This window comes from Rhamphochromis sp. 'chilingali' (assembly GCF_963969265.1).
Source record: "Rhamphochromis sp. 'chilingali' genome assembly, chromosome: 10".
NCBI classification, from domain to species: domain Eukaryota; kingdom Metazoa; phylum Chordata; class Actinopteri; order Cichliformes; family Cichlidae; genus Rhamphochromis; species Rhamphochromis sp. 'chilingali'.
In genome coordinates, this window is record NC_137937.1 from 29,226,672 (window position 1) to 29,250,635 (window position 23,964).

Consider the following 23,964-nt stretch of genomic DNA (forward strand, 5'->3'; position numbering starts at 1 on the left):
CAGCAACACACAGAACCAGGCAATGCTCAGAAGAGATGTGCAGCCAAACACATCTGCAGCAAAAGCAGACTGAACGTCCTGTGCCTTAGGGTGACATGGAAGAAAGATAAGAAAGTGATTTGAGCGCGGGTGTGATCTCTAGGTCAGCTGGTCATAATTTTATTGAGTACGTCCTTGAACACAACTCAATAATCCTACCACGACCTGGAGTATGCACTGATTTGGATCCAGCCATTTAGCAAAGAGATTCAGTTTCATATTCATGTGTGTGATTCAAGCTAAATGGACTGTCTGGCTACATGACCTTCAGAATGAATCTTTACAGTTTTTGCCTGAAAGCAAAATAAGAACCGTTGCATGGTGTGTCATACAACCTATTATCTTTCCATTTTATTGCCATTTACCAAGAGCGGCCCTTCTGTAATTCACTTGTAACAATCAATGAATAATTCATGTAAAAGATGCGCTCAGTGTTAGCAGAATAAAATAGAAGCAAGGACGGAGCAGAACCACAATGCAAATTGATGCACTGCAAATGTAATTGCAATTGCTTTTTGCTACCTGGATAAGAATGAACTCCGTGATGTTTCTATTTTGCAGGTCGTTGGGATGCAGGGAAGTAATCAGGTGATGAAACAGTAGCATACAAAATTTAATTTGAAAATTGGCAGCAGAGAGAGGAAATCACGTAACTGTTCAAACAACTTAGAAGAAATGTTTGAGATAAGGTGCACACAGGAAGGAGTCTGACCCGCTTTGTTAAGGAAACTAATGCATAGGTGCCATTTCGGTAAAAACACTGAGTCAGTTAAAAAAAAACAAAAAAAACTTGGAAGTCCAGCTCATATTTATATGATGTGATTTTATCTGCCGAAATGAAGCATCCCGTTTCCAACACAGCTCAGGTGAATCATTTACAACCTTTAAAAACTGTGCCGCTGCCACTCTCCAAGGTGCTGATCCTGAGACCACCAGGGATGACTGAGGTGACTTTGATAGACTTTTTAAGAGCAAGAGCAATATTCAGGTCACGATTAATGTGCCTGAGAAATGCTGGAATTATAAGGGAAAATTCTGGATACAGTGGCCCTGAATAGTTTCAGATGAGTATGAAGAGTCGATTAACAGGCACCATTTCCACAAAGGATGTTGTATCATATTAGGGCTGTTCGATATAACGATATATATCGGATGACGATATAAAACAGTCTATCGTTTCATTTTACGCTATCGTTTGTTTCGTGGTGTCGCAAAATAAACTGTTTACGGCAATATTTTTTCATGGTTTTGATGGTCACTGTAGTGGCTATATTAATTTCTTAAAGTTCTCTCTTTCTCTTATATTTTATTTGACAAGCCCTGTTTTTATGGTTGTGATTAGCAACAACTACGGTAACAGCATCGCGTGTCTGCTTGTTTATGTTCCACATAAACCTTTCACAATAAAGCTCAAGATCCTGTTGAGACTTTTCAAAATAAACTGAATCACGTGAAAGAGCAGATTATTTAAGGATGAGAAGTAAAAAAGAGCCGCCAGGTGCTAAAAAAGAAACCTTAGACTCAAACGTTAGAACAGGCTTTTCCCCGCAGCACGCCGTGTAATAAATACGCAAAGAAAACGGCGGCCTTTACAACTTATGTCTAAAAGTGTATCGTTTCATGCATCGGTTAAAACACTCGACTGCAGCTACATGACGCGCAGCTGGAAACACTTCCCGCAAGTCGAGCTGCCCGAGATTCACAGAATTTACAGAAAATGTTACATTTTTGTGATTTATATCGTTATCGGACGATAGAATTCTTATATCGGGATATGAGATTTTGGTCATATCGCACAGCCCTATATCATATGTATAATACCTTCATTTTGTTTGTTTTGTCTGTTGAAATTTTATAATTTTTTGCATCAAAATGTTTCCAGTTGGTACATGGCCATACTTAAGCCTAGTTTATGGTCACCCACACTCACATTTACCTAAGGGCAATTTAGAATTACCAATTAACCTAACTCCACTAACTAAAGCCAGAGAACCCACACAAACACAGAAAAACTCCCCACACAAAGACCCTGCCCTGATGGTGGAAATGAACTGAACAGTTAGCTACAGTGCTAACCCCTGCAACACTTTCATACGCTTGAAGAATAAATGAAACTGAAATAACAAGGACATTGGTACATTTGGAGACACTGCCTTAATTTTCAAAAATACATCACAAACTAATAAGAGCTCAGATATTTTTCTGGATCCAGGGTCAGTCCAAGGAGATGAACCGGCAGTTCCTCCTGAACATGGAAAATTGGAAATTAATAGAATTTTTAAATATCAAGGTAAAATGTTCTTTAAAAAAATAAACCCCACACTCCACATCTTATTATAAACACCACCAGTTCTGCATTTCAATCGTCTGTTTAACCTTTATTTCCACAATCTGCTTGTAAATTGTGGGCCTTCCTTGTTTGTCCGCTAACAGTTTGAGGTTTTATCTTTGAGCGACTGTGTAATTGTTCCCAAAGAGCAAACCACGGCCTTGCACAGCAACGGTGCGCCAAGAGTACCTAAGAAAGCAACCCTAAATAAAAACACTGGAAAGTGACTCCGTAAAGCAACCTGCTCTTGAGGATTATTTCTGGCAGACTCATTTTCTTCCTGTGGATGTGGGTTGCCAAACAGTATCCATAATGAGAGCACTGACACAGACACACATGCACAAACTCAGAAATGACACAACATGGGCAAACAAGGCTAAAGTGGGTCTTCGTGTTGTCTGTGCAGAAGAAATTAAGCAAAGTAGAAACATTTAAACCTGAAAATGTTTTTTTCTGGAATGTTTTTTTTAAACCAGTCCAGCAATTACAGAGCAGCAGCATCATTCTTGGGGAGGCTAGATGCCAATTCACTCTCGCTTCGCTCCACTTCTTGGCCTCTATCAATTCTTGACACCTAATCTTACATTTGCAGGTGTACAGTGGGTTTCTATTCAATAGCTGCCATCTGTAGCCGAAACTGTACTCCTTCACACATCTGATACATTCTTATAAACATATGGATGATAGCTGTTTAATAAAATATTGATTTTTAGACTTTTTATTGACCCCAAAAAATGCAGAGACTGCCAGCTAACCTGTAACACTACTAGAGCGTTTCACCTGTTACAGCATCGGCCCCTAGCCGCACGTGTTGTGTGCCATGGACTGTAACACGAAGCCTCTGTGCAAACTACTTCCAGTGATTAGTTTAACTGTTTGTTATCACTGCTGAACAGTGATCATTAATCCGCCGGAGATGCCACTGCACCACAGCCACAGCTGGTGCAAAACACTGTGTCACGAGCTACAGTCTGCATTGACACGCGGCTCCTCTATCCTCACACTGATTCAGCCCCCTCCCCTTCCTCTCATCCTGTCTAGGCACATGCTGAAAGAAACAGAACTAGAACATACATCTAGTGTCAAGATGATGACTCACAGCAGCATCCTACTAGCCGGCTAATTGTTATACCTGAAGCATACGCAACTGCAGTGCCTTCAAGGACACCGGCTGCTCGCATCTACCAGATGGCTCAGTAAGTTAAGAGACGGAGAGAGATTATATTTAATAACACAAAACTATGAGAAACAGGAAGCCAAGTACAGAAAGATCAAATCCTTTAAAACAGCACCACTCACCTTCATGACACTTCACATCAAGAGGAGATGGGACAGTGGTGGAAATGAATAAACGTCAAAGACGAAATGTATTTTTTGAGGGGAGGTAGAGGGGGACAGAGGGAAATGGCAGTATGGAAAAGAAAACAGACTGGGAAATAGAGTGGCGAGTGATTGATCAGAAATAAAATTACGCAGAGAGACGGGAAGAAAACTGATGATGAACGAGGAGAGGGGAAGAGAAGGAGCAGAAGAGGTTTACTGAGGAATCGGCAGGTTGTGGTGGTGTTGCAGGAGAGAGGACGGCGCGAGCTAACCACCAAGAGCGAGGGAGATAAAGAGAGAGAGAGAGCGAGCAGCATAGCCAGCTGAGTCTAGACTGCCTCTTAAAGGAATTTATCTGCATTCACAGCACACATCAACCAATGACAAATGTCGTAGAAGAAGAGGTGTACCACTGACTGGTTATCTGAGTGCAGAGAGGATGGACAGACAGGGGGGAGGCGGCCAATGTCTGTGGAGGAGGACAGCCAGCAATGGGGGGGGAGAAGAAGAGGAGCTGAACCTGCGATGTGTTTTACAGCCAGGGAAAAGCATTCAGACAGATGAAGGGCATTCAGAGCACTTCCCTCTCCTTCATCACTCTGATCCCAACGCAAGTAGCAGACCGATTCATATAATAATAATAATAATAATATTATTATGCACACATACTAGAAAACGATGCACAGATGAACGCACACTGTCATCTCTAGCGGTTGTTATTGCAGAATAATCAGTATAATGAAATGAACTAAGACAGGACTACTTTTCTTTGTAATACAGAAGCCTATCACACAAGAGCGCACAGCATTTCAGCACCATTATTTGGCTGGAGCCCACCCATCACTTTCTCTGCCTTTCTCTCTCTGCCACAATTGTTCCTTTCAAAGACACGCCGAACAGTGCGTCTTTATGTCACTTGACTTGTGCGGGCAGAGATAGGGGCTCTCGTCGACACAATGAAGAGCCCAGGCCAGAGCTGATGTAGGCGACTAAATGCAAAGCCGCAGAGTTCGCATCTCTTCAGCAGTTCCTCAACACGTCACTGATAATTAAACAAGAAGAATGGCAAGAAAAATCCTATACTTGAGATGACTTTACAGGGAAACAAACTCTAATTGGCTACGACCAGCAAGGTTTTTGTTCTAAACTTATTGGAGATTTGGCTCGACAATAAACTACCTGCTTCCTAAAAAGTTTCTCTTTTAACCTTCACAAAATCTTTTGTGTGGATTTTTTTCTTTGTTTTTTTAAATCATTACTCACATGCGCCATTGAAGCCAAGAATAAGTCAGATGCCTCCACAGCACACTCTGGGTCCTGTTCCCTTCCTCCTCACATACTGTCCAAGGGCTAAAAACACGGTGACCTCATCTATCCAGTTCTGTTCAAAGGTCTGATGTTGTATTTGTTTGAGCTTTCTCTTCTATCGCCTCTCAGCTCATTCTCTCCCTTTCTGTCCCCCAAACTGGCCCTGCCTGCTAAAAGCCAATCTGCGTCAGCTGCACCTGCTGCCTCTGACTCTGTACTTCGCAGCAGGGAGGCGCTGTCTCTTAGAACCCAAACACGCACACATACACACACACATGCTACAGTCCTATGATCAGTCAGCGTCGATGGGCAGGAGGGGGGTCGCTTAAGAATGACAACAACAGCGCATGTCGCTCTCAGCACCATCTTCAAAAGGTTCACCAGACACACACACACACACACACTTTCATAAATCCTCTCACTAAGTCTATTTATTTTCTCCCCGCATTGCAGCACTAAGTCCGGTTGTTAAGAAGTGAATAACTCTTCAGATTGCTTCTGATGGAAACACACAGGCAATCTGTCAAAAATTTATGCGAGCACACAGCTAAATAAATAGTCTCCAGTAGGGCTGGGCGATATGACCCAAAATTCATATCTCGATATTTTTTAGCTGGATGGCGATATAAGATATATATCTCGATATTTTTTTTAAGCCATAAAGTAAGAACAAAAATAGTTCTTAGTCAAAGCTGTGTCCCAGATGTCACACAGGCACTTTTATTAACATACAGCACAGATGTACATGAAAAATTACTCAAAATTAAATTATGAGCATTCATTAAATAATAATGCTCCATAAATAAAAGAAAACAAGGTTGTTTTTGTGCTAAACAAAGAGCTCACAATTGTGCAGTCAAAATGTAAACTAAAAGACGCTGAGCGTAATAACAAAGACAGACAGATTTTACAGCTGCTCTGTTCCCAAGTTTTACTGTGTGACTGATAGCCTGGAGTTTGAAATCCGCTTCATAACCACCTCTCTTACAGGTGCCATTTATGGTCCTTATACACACACAATACGGTAATATTACGTTGATGCACAGTACGTATCACTCCGCGAAGCTCCTCGGTAGCCGTAATGCGCCGACAATCTATCAAGCGGTGCAGCTCCGTAGCTTACCAAAGTCGTACTCAAACATTTTTGACAGATTGCTGAACGCCGTGTACCACATAAAATCGGTTCGCGGCCACCAAGCACAACCAGAATTCATACATAAGGCGCGCTATCAACTTTTGAGAGAATGAAAGGATTTTAGGGTTAGCGCTGTTAGCTCGTTAGCGCGGTTAGCTCGTTAGCACGTTGACGCCGTCCAGCCCCACGCATGGGGCGATGCGCAGTAACTCATTAACGGAGATTTGCCGTGTCCGTCTTGTCGCTGCCTGCACGTGAAGCGATGGGGTAGGAGGGGGAGTTGTCTTCAGTGAAGGCGAGGCGGAGTAACGTTGCGTAGAGACAAAAGTGGACGAAAGAGAGGCAAACTTGCGGCTCCACAACTATAATTATAACGTAACATAGACTATATCGATATAAAGGATATTGTCACATCTTATATCTCGTATAAAAATATATCGATATGTTTTAAAAACTCGATATATCGCCCAGCTCTAGTCTCCAGTAGAGATTTTTGCTAGATTTACTTTTGTAGAGATTCTGCTATCTCTGCACAATGACTAAAGTCTCAAGATAGACTGCTTTGAAATAAAATCCCCTCTTAACTTTGTTTCTAAAAATATGTTCATTTTCTCTTTATTTCACTATTACATAAAACCTGACAGCATCGAGTTCCTATCATCGTTTCAAATATAAGTTAAAGATGCATTAATGCAGCTGCGTTGGTTAAAACTCGGTTACAGTAAAGTATTTTGTTGAAAGGGGGACTGCTTTTATGGGGCATTCAACACACAGCAAAGATGACTCATGAATGGATTTTGTGACATTAACACAGCATTGACACGAACAACAAAAAGTCAATAGTAATAAATCCCTCAGAGTTAACCTTTAACCTCAATTGAATGTGGATATCCGCTGCAAAATGTACCACAAAAAGATTACTCCAACGATTTAGCACATAGAGCCATTTTAAATGCTGATAAGCCTTTTTTTTAAAGTGCCAAAATTCTTACAGCAGAACCAAAGATTCTCCACACATTTCTTCAATGTCAAACTTTGGTATTTAGGTTTCCCGCAATGCAACCAGGAACATTTTCTGAACATTGGGCGGCCTATCCTCTAGCTAATGGCTGTAGTCTCAACCCACAACCATCGAGCAGAGATGAGGTGCATGCTAAAGAGGTCTGACAGACCTCTTTTTGCACTTGGTTTTAAAATATGTACGGGGTGACTGGATCACAAGTGGACAGCAGAGGCACATCGTCATTTAAACCTGTGCCACTTGTGTTTGGATCTCATTAATGTCAAAGGGTCCAGTGCACCATTGTTACATGCATCTGTCACCAGTGAAGAAACAGATTATATTTTAGCGAGTGCTAGCACAATGTTTCAAGGACCAATATACATGTATGAGGAGAATGACAGGGCAAAGTCATTCACAGGTTGCAAAAAGGGTAGAGGACAAGATGAAGGACCACCATGTCCTTTCTCGGGACATCTTTTCTTCTTATGTCCATGTTGACGATGCATTTGTAGTTTATACACCAGGTAGTCATATGCGACAACTTCAGCAAGTGTTTGGACTTCATGCGCTGAAATGAGTCAGGGTGGTCATTTACACTTATTTAGCACTTTCCACTGTAATCTGATATCTCAAGGTGTATTTTAATACCAGGTGTAAATAGGAACATACAGTTCTGTGCAAAGGTCTTTAGTCCCCCTTCGTTCCTCTATATTTTGCCAGGAAAATTGGAAACAGGTGCAGTGAATTATTGAAACATGTCCAAACATACATAGAAATACAATAAATAAGACAAAAACAGAGTTTCTACAATTCTATCAACCTTGAAAGTTAATATTAAGTATGACTAACATTATCCCTTGACACTGTCTGAACTTTCCAAGGCAGGCTTTCTTAACCCTTTAAGACCTACCATAGAACCAAGTCCGCAAGAGCTTATCTTTATATTTTTACATGCTGTAGTGCCATTTTTGGGAGCATTTCAAGTTGCTATACATCAATACAACCATTATAGCCCAAATTTTAATAATATGTATGCATTAAATCAATAGAAACTACATAAATTGCAAAAAAGTGCAATAAACTGCAAAAAAAAAAAAATTGAAAATCGTTTTTTTATATATATATATATATATATATATATATATATTTAGAGAAATTTAAGAGGTTTATTCCTAAAAACTGTAAATACAAAATTCATTTTTGAGAAACACCAATTTTTATATACTGCAGGAAAAACTAAAATAAATATTGTAATGCAAATTTGCAAAAAAAAACTGCATGTGCATCACAATAAACTATTTCCAGCAGTGCAATTTGAGTCCTAAGCATCCCAGAAACTATTCAGAAAAGTCAAACATGACTTTTAAAAACACCAGCAAAGGCTTATAAGGCCCTGAAGGTAAAAAACTACTTTTTCCACGAAGATGACGTCACTTCGGTTTCGGGCAGGTAATGGCGGACATACAGTAGTTCGCGCTGGTGTCTATTCCAACCTAGGAAGTGTTATGAACAGCTGATCGGATCGGCAAAGCGTGGAATATATTATGTTTTTGTTGCTGCCAGTGCTTTATATGCAATTTTTGCAAAGCTATATGTGGAAGGAAACCATGACTTAGGACAAGCTAATGGCATAACATGTAAGTACAACTCCTCCGGTTTCATATGCAAAAAAAAAATATTGCGCTACCTTAAGTGGTTCCAGTTCTACAGAGATTTAAAAATAGTTACGCAAAACGGAGCGTGCCCGCTCGGACCGGTTTTAAAGGGTTAAACTAGTCTTCATTAATAGTTCTCCAGTCTTCTTGAAGGACTTTAAAAGATCCCACAGTGCTTCAAAAATGTAGAGGTTCAAGCTCTGGTGAGGCCAGTCCATGGCTAAAAGTGCACCATTGTGTGTTTTTCTATCCAGGTGTGCTTTACTGCAAAGGAAGGGTGTTTGGGATCATTGTCATGCTGGAAAATAAAGCTGCTGTCAATCAGATGCTTTTCACATGCTATTGCATGTTGGATCGAAATCTGACGGTACTTTCATGTGTACATAACATAAATTTTGACAAGATCTCCAACAACATTGTTTGAGAATGTTGTTGGAGCCGCATTGGAAAGACCTGTCACCACTGATTTTCAGTCTTGTTCTTGCATAATTTGGGATACCTCAACCTTTTCTCTCCCTTCTTTAGGGATGCCTTCTTGATAGCGACCCTTCCACCAAGACCATTTTCTGAAGAGGCTTCAGTGAACACCAGATGGAGCAACTGAAGAGTCAGATACACCTGCCAGGTCCTGTGTCAAGTCTTTGCTATCTTTTGCATTTTTCATAGATTCGTCTAAAGAAATTGGAACAAATTTTGTGTTTTTGTGACTGACTGGTAGTAACAGAGTACCTAAAGATACAATTTGCGTTCTTTGCCAAGTTGTCTGCTATGTATGGACACAACAAAAGCCTGGACAACTATTACTCAGTGTGGTAGTACTGAGACTCTCAGACCAATTACCCCAAAAGTATCGAATACATTTCCTGGACTATCAGAGGAGAAAGAAACAAAATTTTCATCACAGTCTCTAATAAGGCCCCTGTTACCGTTGGATTTGCATCTGTGTTATGAAAGCTTTTGCCGCTTAATTACCTCTGGCTAACCCTCAGACAGCAATTATCTTCGAAACAGTTTTAAAATGACATTCTCATGCACCTAACAAATATCCAAGCCTTTATCAATGCTAAACCGAGCTCTGGTGCAAGAGCAAACAATTGAGCCCCCCTGTGGCTTTCAATGTTGTGTAAGGCTTAGGTTTAAATACTCTTAAGGTCAGCTCTCTCTGGTTTCAGTGGAGACTATGCATGGGTTTGACACCCTTACTGAGAAATGGCAAACCAAGTAAAGTGACTCATCCCTATTTAAGCGTCTGTATGACTGTTTTAAATAACAGCCAGACACACTGCACAGAACCTAACACTGCTCGCCCTTGTTGAGGTTTCTAAGGCATCCAAATAAGGAAATTAACTTAGATCAATAAAATCAGTGTATTTAAAGGAAATACTGACTGAATGCATAAAAAAAAACTAGAAAACGTCACAATAACTTCAATAATTATACTTTCTATACTTGAAGTTCATAAATTTGGGACTTTAAAGCCAAGGACACACACAATAACCCATGTACCCAATGCACAAAAACCACCAAGGCTAAAATAGCAGCTCACAAAGGATGGAGTGCTCAGAATAATGCTTTTAGGCAAGCAGAAACTATTAGTCACCTCTGAGAATAACCCATGCACACAAGTGGGATCTTAGTAGACCAATCAAACAGTGCCACAAAGAAGGAAAAAAAAGAGCCAACAATTTATTACTAACAATAAGAGGGCCAGTTATTCAGGCAAGCCCTCATATCATGTGACTGACACAATTAGGCTTGGTACCTACCAACTATTTGGGGCCTTTTTTGAGGCTGCAGTCTGGCTTTTTTCACTTTCTGCCATCTGTGTCCATGTTCCTCAGTGTAGGAGTCATCTTACCCCTGACCCTTTCTCCGTTTTCCCCTCCTTGCTCCCTCCCTTCCGTACTTAGTTTTGCCCGAACAGCTCCAGTTCTTTTCCACGAATCAGCATAGGTACCCAAAAGCAAAAAAACAAATCCCCTTCAGCCCTGTCCTTGCTTCCTTCTTCACTCCTGTGCCGACCCCCTGCCACCCTCTCCTCTTTTTAGATGTGGAAGCAGAACAATTTTGATCTGGCTCTGTACTCACATAGCACTGCCAGGACCTCCAGCCTACCTACTTTTTTCTTGACCGCTGAGACTGGTAATCTACTGCTGGCATGTTCTGTGGTATTAAACTGTGTTACTGGGACAAAGTGGGTGCCGGTATAAGTGAGTGCTGGAAATGTAGGGCAAAAATGGCGAAAGAGTCCAGTGAAAAATGAGACATACCAACATGATTAAATTATGTTTTGGTCCATGTTTACACCAGTGGGAATAAAGCATGTTGTCGCCTCAGTATTTTGTCTACACTAAAGCTGCCAAGTGACCCATGAAACTTCAAATGGTCTCCAAAGTGGAGATCTAAAACCTCTGGGATTGTTATGTAATGCGAAAAGACAAATATGAGGCCTTTTAAGCAAATGCTGACATAGGATTTCGTGGTCCTGAGTGCCACAGGATCCAGAACAATATTCACTATAAAGCTCTTTGCTTGGGAGGGGAGAATGATTTTTCCCTCCAATTTTGTTTACCGTTTATGTTTGAATTTCTCTTACTTTCTCTGTATCCTAATAAAAAGTATGAGAACATATGTGTAGAACACAAGCACAACAAAATGATTCACCTAACATGCTCCTATTTGTGATGTTTTTGGTAGTGCTAGCTGTTCGGGAACGTTCTATGTGGTGCTAGTGTCCCGCCAGTGGAACAGTGTGTGGTAGAAAGGTTAAAGGAGGACACTATTGGATACATAAACAGTACGTGTATGTGCAGATACTTTAAGCTGTGGGTACTTTTTTTTTTAGCAAAAGGATTATGAAAGCGCTTTGTTTTGTTTCACATTAAATCTATAGTATTTGTAGTATAACACACTTCAGTGACCTTGGATGGCTGCAGCCACCGCATGTGAGGTTAAACGTAAGTATAAGACAAAGCCAGAGAGAGAGAGACAGAGCAAAAAGAGAATGAAAGAGAATGGCTCCTCCTAAGCTGCATCTAGTGGCCGTGCCCTCTTGCTCTTAATCCTGGCTTCCAGCACATGACACAGCTAACACTATTACAGAAGTGCTTTGATTAGGCCTGCTGCTGCGCGCACGTAGTGACAGACGTAGCGGTGGCAGGGGTACGTGGGGTCCTGTACTTTGGCACCACTTTACAGGAATGCCAGGCCTCTGCATAGATGCATGTACAGCCACACAGTGTAATTAACTACATGTCGACCCAAGCGTACACGGCTTACACACAATCGAAGAAAAGGCACGAGGCCTGACAGATTACATCTGCAAGTCAGTGAATTGGTGTATTACCCCATTGCTGTTATTCTGAAAACTGAGAGTAATGCTCAACAATGTGTAGTTAGCATTAGCCATGGGTAATGTCTTTGTCCTAAGAATGAGTTGCAGTAATGGTACTTAGACTGTTTACAACAGGGAGGGGATTTTCACATGACAACTTCAGCAGCAGGCTTTAATCGCATCAAGGGGTTTAAAAAAACAAACAAAAAACTGTATTTTTATAAACTAAGAGGAAAAAAGCTAACTGAGGACGTAACTTAAGTTTGCAGACAGGAAAACAAATGCTAAATTAGAGAAAAAAGGTCAGTCCATCATCAGTCGTGAATTTGCAGTCAGATTTATCAAAATCAGCTTTCTTTATTTATGTCTGAATTTTTCGTTTTCTGTTTTTAAAATACATAAATTAAGTGTATCCTCACTAAAACCATGGCGATATATTAGTGACTGCACTGAATCTCAATTGTCTTAGTTAAGGGGAGCTGAGGACACAGCAGCTCCAGACTCAGACGTTTCTGAACTACAAATACTCTGTTTATCTCCTGGAATGATTGATGACAACAGAGACGGAACAGTCCACAGGCAGGCCGCTGCCAGTGAACAAATGCGTGCATAAACAAAATCACAATCACGAATCCAGGACTGTCAACTAGGGCTGAACGATTATGGAAAATAATCTAATTGCGATTTTTTGCCCCAATATTGCGATTGCGATGCGATATGCGATTATTTTTTAAGGTATTTGTCTTCTGTATTATTAAACAAAGACAAGCAATACATCATATAGTATGGCCAATACTATATTACATTAATTTTAAACTGTTCTTTCCTGGAAGACAGACCTCTGTTATGATGACATGAGGTGATGCATGAATTGATGACTGACATTTTTATTTAACTTCTTCAATCACAACAGTATATTTGAACATACACAATAGTTTATTTTTAGCTTACAAACATCTGAGCATAAAGTGCTGACAAGGAACCCTGGTGTAAACATTAAAATGAAAGTCAGTACAATGTGCAGATTGCAGAAATATACATAAAAAAAATCAGTGGCTTTACCACACTCAGTTTTTCGACATCTGTGAACTACTAGACAGTCATTCAATTAAAAAATAATATTAAATAAATAAAACTAATAAATAAAAAATACACACATCTTACTGATCTCTGCAGTCAGTAACATTACACATAAAGTGCAAACATAATAGCAATTGTATAAACACACACACAAACACGCCTTTAAAATTTAAAGGCGTGAAATTGGACGGTCTAGCCTTCTGATTAGCTAATCAGAAGGCTAGTTCTGATTAGCGTCACCGCTGTCTCGGTGGAGTTTAATAAACTCGGCCGTCTGCTTCTTGCTATCTAAAATATAACCAGACACTGGTGTAAATTCTCGACTGTCTCATACTTCTGTTTAATAAGTTTTCTGTTTGACGTTTAGTCAGCTGTGTGAAAACCAAGGAGGAACCCACCCGGGGGATTAATAAAGTTTTATTTTATCTAATCTAATAACTTTAATCTCAGCCAAACCGATTTACTCACGAACAAACAAAACACTGAAAAAAGCCCAACAATAACATTTTTAGGTTGTCTAAGTGACGTATATATTACGTTTAACCCGAGCAGCGAAACTCCGCGGTGATCTGAAAATGATGTGCCGGGAGTTGTGCCGTTCTCGGCCGCATCAGTAACCCTCGAGCTCCCGGCTAGCTGTCGAGCTGGTGGGTAGCAGACGCCTCTGAAAACGTCGAAGCACTTTTGCAAATATGCGATATCTTGATAAACCGAGCAGATATTTGATGTTTACACAACTACTTTCTCGCCTGAAAATATGTTAAAAGTTTATTTTGTGACCCAGAAAGATTAGTATGAGTAATTTTAAAACTTAGTAGCGGCCGCCATTGCTGGAAACTGGAGTTTGGCTGGGCCGCGCTATGAATTCTGGGATATGGTAGTAATTTGGACAGCCTTCGGCGCGTCGCTGTGACGTAATCGGTCTACAAATGCGGCCTCAGGAGGATGCAGCCCATGAATTGTATAATATAATCGCAGTATAATCGCAGCCTTTGCGGTTAGAAAATTGCACTTGATCATGTCGCGATATTATCGCAAATGCGATATATCGTTCAGCCCTACTGTCAACAGAGCACTGCATGGCAGGAGATGTTGGTCTACGTTGCTACGTCTGTGAAAGAACAAATGGCTTAATCTGAAAATTACACAGTAAACACAGTGTGGCCAGTGTTATCACATATTCAAGCTGCACCGCACATTCATGGCACATGGCGTCCACACACAGACACAATGCACTTTTCAACTTTAAGGAGGTGTGTTCAATTTTGCATTTGTGGGGCAAGCTAAGGTCACACCCAGGTGCTCAATACAAGTGTCCTAGCGTTCGGACTAAATGAAGAACCTGCAATCAAAACTGATAACAATTCTCTACACAAATGTGCAAATTATTTATCTGTCCTGATATGCGCAGCCTTGTCAGAATATTTCACACAATATTTTGATACAGCTGCCGTGCACACTCCTGGGAGTGATATTTTTGGGGGCAGCATCCTTGGAGGCTGTGTGTGACATGCGCTACTTTCTCTGTGTGTGAATGCTGTCACAGCATGCCTGGTGCTGAAGGAAAGCCGTTGTGACAAGTGGTCTGCTGGTGTTTCGGTGATGGAGGGTAGGATGGGGAGGAGGGCAGCTCTGCCTGGGTCACCTCTAATCTTGTTGGTATAACTCATTTCTTCAAGACTTTTCCATCCATGGCTCCAGATCAGAACATCATCTTGCCCAACCAGTAGGGGGTGCAATGAAGCTGAAATCCCCAACCCCCCCCCCATCCCCCCTCTACTCTCAGTTTTCTTGAGTAGGAGAATTTTAAATACTTTGAGTAAGTTTTTCAACTACTAGCTTCAATGGCAACTTACCATGCTTCTGAATCAGGGATTTCAGTTAAACAAAAGTCCTCTTGACTATACACTTGACTGAACAAATATAATTAGGTTATAAAATTGTCCAAGTAAGAACGCCAAAGTGCTGATAAGTCCCATTTCCCATTAACTGTTTAAGCAAACATCTCCCAAAAGCCAGCAGGACTCAAAAAGAGGGCTTTAACGGAGCTGATCTCACAGCCATGCTTTGATGTGTTTGCAAGTTTAACTCTGACATTCAGACATTTGTATCAGTGGTCTATTCCTTAAAAAGTTGCCTACCAGCTTTTAGGAAAAAAAATATAACCCTGTCTTTTATCAAAATCAAATATTCTTAAGCTCAAAATGTACTTTAAAACTCCTGAACTTAAGCTCAATAAGACACGATTCTATTGCGCAAGTTCAAATTATATTAGAGCTAAAGATGTGAAAACTCTCTGTTTTACAGGTTTTACAGATTATACACGGCCCTAGACACCTAGTAAACATTTTCTAATATCATATACAGTATTCTGAAAGATGCCGTGTTTATGTGTAAAGATTATGTAGACAGGTTTGTTGACTACAGTTCAGACTGGAGCTGGGTAAGCCTTCTAAGTATTAGTAGGCTGCTGGCCATAACGGTTACTTGCTGTATACCGAGGGCAGGGCTGGAATGTGATAAACATTATGAAGATGTCATCACCTGTTCAGTATAGGGAACCCTCCGAGTTGTTCAATCACATTTAATCCTAACCTCCTGTAGTTTACTGCAGCAGTCCCCAACCCCCGGGCCTCGGACCAGTACCGGTCCTTGAGTCGTTTGGTACCGGGCCGCGAGAGTTGAGGCTCGGGTGTGAAATGTATGGTTTTCACGGTTTTTATCGGTTTTCAGCGTTATTTTGTTATCGTTTATTGTTAACTCGGTTTCTTCTTTTTTCTTTTTTTCGGTACCGGTACTAGTTTTATTTTGTTGTATTTATCCGCGACACCTTAAAGGCCGGTCCGTGAAAATATTGTCGGGCATAAACCGGTCCGTGGCGCAAAAAAGGTTGGAGACCGCTGGTTTACTGGACTGATATCAGGTTTACTTCACAATAGGAGTGTATTCTGTGCCCACACTCTGTTCCAAAATTATCTCTTGTTTCTGTCACACATCTAAAGAAGACCCAATTATACAACTAACCATTATTAAAAATAACAGACTTGTATTAGACCAACAATCATATCCTCCACTCCGTTTGAATACTCTGATTAATTCGTCCGTAAAGTGTACAAAATGCCACCTAACATTGTAATAGGTAGTCTCAGCTTGTGAGAGCTTAATGGTATGATTCAGTGAAATTATATGTGATCACAACAGTACTCCCTCGGTACTATTTTAGACTTAAAAATTATGCATATGGCAGTAAATTGGTGCTTACCGTGGAACAAATCATTGAGTAAAATGACTGGATAAAAATATGATTAAAATTTGGGATTTGTTGATAATTTTTGTCAATACTAGAGTTGCAACATTCAGCTTGAGATTCCAGTTAACTCACACAAATTCTCATTGTTTTCTATACTGTACCAGTTCTTGGCATGAGCAAACACAGGAAATTTTGCATTTACCATCACGTGAATTAAATGCAAAACATAAACGGGAATCACAAGATGACAGCAAATCTTAATGGTACAATGTGCAAAATATCATTAATAGATGTCAGTTGACTGATCGGAATCAACTGAGTTCTATTTTCTAACATCTTACAATTCAAGTGCATAATTAGAATAAACAACTCTGGCCACCATTCATCTCAGTGTGACCGTCAGTCTGCTGTTTACCTCAGCTGTAAATATGCTAGGCGTACAGGTCTATTTATGCTGGAGGAGGCTGCAAAACCTTATGAAAGGAGCCCAATACGAGTCAATGAAGTTTACTTCTGTCCGATGACAATGATACCAAGGTGAACTGTGGAAGTTATCCTGAACTTTTGTGTCCATAAGAGCTGCCTTTTTTTGCCCCTTTAAGCTACTGTTAGCTATTGTTAGCTACTGTTAGCTATTGTTAGCTACTGTTAGCTGGCATTAGTGAAACTTTCTTTGAAGTTGATTCAACATCGTTTGATTTCATCTTCATTGGGAATCTAATCAAACTGTTTATCAGAGGGAAAGTGTGATTGTTAGGACACTTGACCCTAACCTTAGCTGGCATGATGTTAGTTTATAACCAGCTGTTTGTGTTTAGCTGGCTGTCAGCTATCGAGAGAGAGGAGGGTCACATCTTATCTGCTGACAATAAGTAATTACAAAAATATCGGGAATAAATAAGCATGTTTATGCATGTTTTCATGTATTAGAGCCTTGGCTTCAGTTCAGGAAATGAGGCTAGAGGTGAGAAAGAATAGAATGAAGTGGACATGAGGTAAAAGAGAGAGCAGTGGAGGAGGAGAATGACATAATGAGAAACACAAATCTTTTGTACAAATGTTACAGTCATATATAGTTTGAAAGATTGATTTTTGAGATTTAAATTTATAGTAACTCATAAGGTACTACTTATGTGGCCGGTCTCTAGCCACGTACATAAAGCCTCATTTGGCGCTTTACCATGGCTACTGTATTCAAGATAGCAACATGGTGGCTTCCAAACCAATGCCCCATGTATTGTTAATGGATTAGTTCTAAGCTTATGAGAATCCAGCTATTAAATGTAAATATTGAATCTAATATTGCTGTCTGTGAAAGACAGCAATGTTAGCACAGAAAGAAAGAAATGATGAAGCATCTATTAAGACATCACATTCAATACCACAACCTATCCAAGTGGCACTGAAGTTGAGAAATGACACTGAACAACAAACAGACTTAGATTCTGAAAGGTTTTTTAAGTAAGCAGCAGAACTGATCAATCACCTTATATCTTTACATCTTCCCAACAAGAACGTTGGATGTGTGTCAACCAACAATTCATGTGTTTATTTCCAGCGTGCCCAGTGACATGTGCAAACACTGTCTGACAAATTACAACTTTGTGGCAACAGTCTCAACCTGTTCCGACCACATACCTTTACTTCAGTCTTCTACTGAAGACATTCAATTGGCCATCAAGTCATGTCCTACCTAGCTTATCCCCATCCCACAAAGTGGCCTCTGGATAGATACCACTGGACTATGACGACTGCCCCCACCTTCTAACCTCACGGCTTCCTGAGGTGTCACGTATCCACCACTTGCTCTTGCACTTGCTGGAGGCAGCAGGGAGAAGGAATGATTTGGCTAGAAATAGCCGTGTCACATGAGCGTATGCAGTAACCAGTCTGCCAGCTGCTCAACCTTACATGGAGCCCTGCCTCATTCGTACAGTCAAATACAAATAAGTGGCAACATTATAGACACAACAGCAATAACCAGGACATGTACACGTTTCTCATTCATATCTGAGACCTCTTACACATTTCGCCACACAGCAGAGTAAAATGGAGAAAACTGCGATACGCTACCATAAGAGGTGACCTGTTTAAATCAAATACAATCTGCAATAAAATATAAATTATTTAAAATAAAATTGTGCAACCAACATAAATCTGCCAATTCTCAATAATTTTACCCAATTTGTCACAGACACATTACCCCAAAATAACAAAAATTGATTTCCCTAAGCGCTGTGCCAACAAACATTTTCCAAAATTTCAAACTGGCCTCTGGGCTTAGTGGCGAAATGATTTCACATTAATGTCAAGCAAGCCCCACTGTGCTCCTGAGAAACATACATGAGCGAAAAGAAGAGAAAAATGCATACTTTCCATAAATAGAACCGCAAGGCCTCACAGTTTAGCAGTAAGCCTGTCATGCTATGCCATTAGCATAGTTAACACAAGGCCAACATCCGAACAAGAGAAGCTCTGTGTGACGCCGCTTTGATACAGACCCTGCCGCTTACAGAAGGCCACCAGAAAGACTACAAAACCGCTCTTATGGGCAGAGTGGAGTGCACAAACAGGGCCAAAAAAGCACACAACAGGACTGAGAAAATAAGATAAGATAAGATAGAACTTTATTAATCCCTCGGGTGGGTTCCTCTGGGAAATTCGACCAGCTATCGATGATACAGCTATCGTAAAATACCAGAGTGTAATATATGGCTAATTGTTTTGTTGTTTGATGGAATGGCTTACATTTCTCATGGGAAGAATCTAAAGGTTCAGGAGGCAATAACTTCTTGTAAGCACCAGCCTTAACAATTTAAACGAGAGATTCCAGCTTTAAAGAAACCAAAACAGGAAAACTAACAGGAAACCTACGGCTGGCAGCACGATTAAAGAAGTGAGTCAGTAAATGCTGATATTTGTGAAGAAGACCGAGGAAACCTTCAAAAATACCACAATCGTCGTGTTACGAGTTCTCGGAAAAAAAATTTCAGCATTAAGAGCTATTAAGGTTAACTTATGGTTTCTAAGAATGAAGGTCTACATGACAGCAGTAAAGGCGGATAGATGAGCATTATGGCTCTAAACTTGGCAGGAGACAGAAGTTCCCTGAAACCAGCTGCATACATATACATGTGTACTAGCCACAAATATTTAAACGTATAATTGCAGCCTCAAGTATTTTGCGTCCTGATAGTTAAAATCTGGTTAAGTACTGAGGTAAAACCGAACTGATGGTTGTAAAATAGTCCAAGAGCTGAAATGGTTTGGGTTATTATCCCAAGCTTTAATGGCCCCCTGACCCTAAGGCACAGCTTAAATTAAACAATTAAAAAAAGGCAAATTTGAAGTTTGCTCGATCTGTTTTTGTCTTCTTTCTCTATCACTGATAGCTAGCAGATTCCCCTAAGTGTGTTTTGCTCTGTGTCCTCTTAAAACACTTGCATGCAAACCTTTCCGTCATCTTCTGTCCTATGCATGTTGTGACCTTAGCTAACAAAATAAGAAGACACGTGATTGATGATATGCTTAACCAGGTTTTCAGCAATAACATGGATTAAGCAATACTGGCATAAGCAGGCATGTAGCACACGCATACACACACACACACACACACACACACAGCATGAAGATTCTCGCTCTTTCAGTGGTATCATGTGATGTTGCCATGGCGAAGGAGGGTTCAGACATAACAGGGTGATTGTGCTCGGAGGGCGAGGTGGGCTGATCAGAAAGACAGACTGTTCTCTGACTGTGAAGCTGCCAGCCCCGGTGCCAACTGCCCTTCTGCCCACAGCGACGCAGACACACCCACTGGCAGAAGGGCCGGACTGCACGGTGGGCAGCCATAACTGAAAGGAGGCGAGCACCTTTTCCTATCATTGTCTTTTATTCCAGGTCATGTTGACAGACAAGGTCAAACTAATTTAGTCTTTTTATGTAAGAAAATCCAAATTAAATCTGAGATAATTCAGAATTCTGATAGCTGTGTGTAACTGCCATCAATGTATACAATATTAACACGGTACAGCTTTATTTTATTCTAGTAATAAGAAATTATAATTCCCAAAAATTGGGGTTAGATTATTTGTTTAAGAATTTTAATTTAAAGTTGTTTCCTTTGTCTTCTTTGACATCATCATAAAATAATAAAAACTGCTTGGTTTCAGGCTGCTATTAACAATGTGCCACTGGAGGCCCTGCAAAATTCTGATTCACTATCCTCTGCAATACATATGAGCAAAAACATTTCTTGGGAAAATAATCTGTAGATTAATTAATAATTCAAAAAAAATATTTTGCTTTAGTTGTACTCCAGCTGTAATATTGCTAATCATAGGGTGAGGTTCTTGGAAACACTCCTTATGACATTTTGTCAACCAGAGGACACTGACGAGTCTTAAAATGTCCCAGTTAAGACATTTATTGTTATTTAGTAGATGTTTTTCCACAAAGTAATTGTTAATGACATGTAAAATATGAGGATTTTGCTATTCTGAACACTTAAAAGTAACTGTTGGAGCTGAAACAAGCTGTCAGCACAACAGTGACAACTCTGCAGCAATTTGTATATTAACCAAGATCATTGTGCATCTGAAAAGCAGTCACTATTTCAACAAGATAAGACTTCACCTAAAAATTTTTAAAAACCCCACTTGATTCAAATTTAGTGCTTATCCCCTTCAACAATGCCTCCTTGTGCAGCCCTGCATAACTACCAGAGCTGCCACGACACTTAAATCATTCCCTGTAGGGTCACTGTTGACCTCAAATATGTACATAAAACAAAATCTCAAATGTTGTGTCACTCTGACCCAAATTTAATATAAAATGTCATCATTAGTGACAAGAATTGGGTCACCAGTTGGTGGCCAAACATTAGTAGAAGGATACTCAAAGTATCCAAGGTAAAAGAACACACAAGTCTTTTTCTACTGCGAATGTATCCACCAGGGTTGGACTGTCAGTACCGATTAACCTGTGACGCACTGAGGCATCGGACAGAGAACATTCAGTCCAAACAGCCTTAACTTTATCACATACCATTAGGCTTTTTTTGGCACAATTCCTCTGCTTTGGCTTCCTTTGACGGCACCTAGCTTCCCCAATGAAATGAAATGATTAGAAATGTTGTTTTGACACAGTTTACTCACATCCTGTGAATATCCCTGCAAGTGGGCAGAGTGGGACTTCAAGTGAGCGATCCTAACAAAACAGGAGCAATCTGAACGTGCATTTCTACGACATGGAAGGAACCTTGAAGGGAAAACCAGCCAAATTTAAATCAGGTTTGGTTTTTACTTTAAAAAACAAAACAAAAAACAATCTAACAAAAAAATCTCAGAGTTTTATCACACCTTCAATCAAAACACATGAAGGTCTCCTCCATGAAGAGAGACTATAATATGAAGTGCTGTAGCCTGCCTGCTGACAGAAAATATTTTTGTGTAATCGCGAGAGGCCTCAGGGGAAAATAACATTGAACCGGAACTAAAAGCAAAGTCGCAGAGGGCAAAAAGTTCTTAGAAACGACAAACTGTACTTTAAAAGTACAGCCACGAAAACCAGTCTGCTCACTCAGTGTACTGTTGAACATGAAAACATTACGCAATGTACACATACCTCTTCCATGCATAAAAACTCGGCTCACCCCCCGCCCTCCTCCACTGATGGCTAATTTCCACACAAAAGTTCTACTAAACAAGGTTTAGCTGCAAAGCTTAAATATGAGGTGCTCGGTGTCTGTCATGGAGCATTTGGTTAACCATTAGAAGAGAGACTATTGAGCATGTGGTCTAGGCTGTGGTTGCACCCTGTCGCCACGGAACTGGCAATTTAGTGTGAATCATTTTGGTTTGATTGTTTTTTTTTCTCTCAAAAAAGATTACACTCACAAAAGGCAGGTCAAAGTACAGTCAACCATAAACACAGTGGACCGTAATGTTTCCGTGAACGCACCTTAACTCGACTAGATAGTGGTGGAACTCTTTAATAAAAGCTTTGTCAAAAGAAGTCCAACCACACTAACATGTTTTCTTCTCTCCAAAGCTGTCAAGTAAATAAGTACAACAAAAAAAAGAAGCTGACGCTCAAACACAGAAGTTGAACTGAAATGTTCCCTGTGTCAGTAAATCAGACTGCTTTAAAGCAGCAGATTACCCACAGCCGAAGGTGTAAGGACTTTACGTTTTAAAATCCCTGCATAACTGCGTGAAAGCCAGTGAGTCCAGCTTAGGTAGACTGGCTACTGTTCATGTTATTAAAAAAGTTAATCCAAGACACAAAAATGGCCGGATGGTGTAAAGAGAAGCAAACAAATTCTACTACCATTTCATTATTACCACATGGGTGCAAACGCCCTGAACAGCAAGTACCAAGCCAAACCGTTACCTAACACCCTTCCCTGCTCTGTACCATATTTGTTAGCATTCTCCACCCTGTAGTTAAGAAAAACATATAAATAAATAAATAAATAAATAAATAAATAACTTTAGCTCACTCCAGGGACATTTAGGTTGGTTGTGCTTTTGTTTACAAACAGGATAAAAGTGTAGAAAGACAGGGAGGTCATTAATCTGCGTATCTTATCATTCTGCACTTCCATATCTGTCTTAATGCCGATAAAGCTAGAATAGACACAGCAATCAGAGCATTTTATTCTCCCAGGTTATAACCCCTGCTGTGCGAAGCACTGCTCTAATATTTTATTACCAAAACCATATAGGAGAAAAAGCAGAGAATGGAAAACACGTAAGGTAGTGACAGACCCTGATATTTTTGCCCCTTTCTCACCACTGCTTATCATAGCACGCAGACTAATGATTAACTAGAAAACTGCATCATGGGTCCATAAGTAATATGTGACTTCCACTTCCTATGCAAGCAGTAGCAACAGATATCATTAACGTAGTGAAATATTGTTAAAGAAGACAAGAGGACAACTGGATTTGCCTAGAATATGACAATCAGCACTTTTTATTAACTATGAAAATAGCTAAGTGCATACACTTTGGTGCCCAACTTAAGGTACTTGAAATTTACTTGTATTTGTTTTCACATACACTTAAAATAGTTCACGTAAAAAAAAAAAAAAAAACGAGCCTAGCCAAAATATATTACCAGGGACTTTTTATTTGGCACTCCTACCTCTGAGTATTTGCATAATGTTTGCTTACTATCTTACTTTCACTTGCGTGACATTTCAGTAATTTTGTGATGGCGTATTTTTACACTGTGATATTTTTGTTCTGAGTAAGCAGTCTGTAGCGTTTTGCCCAGTTCATTCTGTTGTTCTTCCCACAGCCCTGTGATATTTCTCTTTGGAAAATAGTCATCATGGTGACAATGAGGCTTGCCTTGAGCTACAGAGCTTGCCATCACAGATTCATTTCTGCTCGTGAATAACAGGATCTGCTTTATTTGCTTGTGCTGCCCGACTCACTCGCCTGAAGTTCCACTCAATAATCGTTCTGTCAACAAACCGGAGAAGCGACCCGATGCACTTTTGA

General features: G+C 40.2%; 1 protein-coding gene across 4 annotated transcripts in view; it reads right to left on the reverse strand.

Annotated features, from left to right (window-relative positions):
• Nucleotides 1–23,964, reverse strand: part of slc20a2 (solute carrier family 20 member 2) — a 45,943-nt gene that overhangs the window by 21,049 nt on the left and 930 nt on the right. The window lies entirely within an intron of this gene.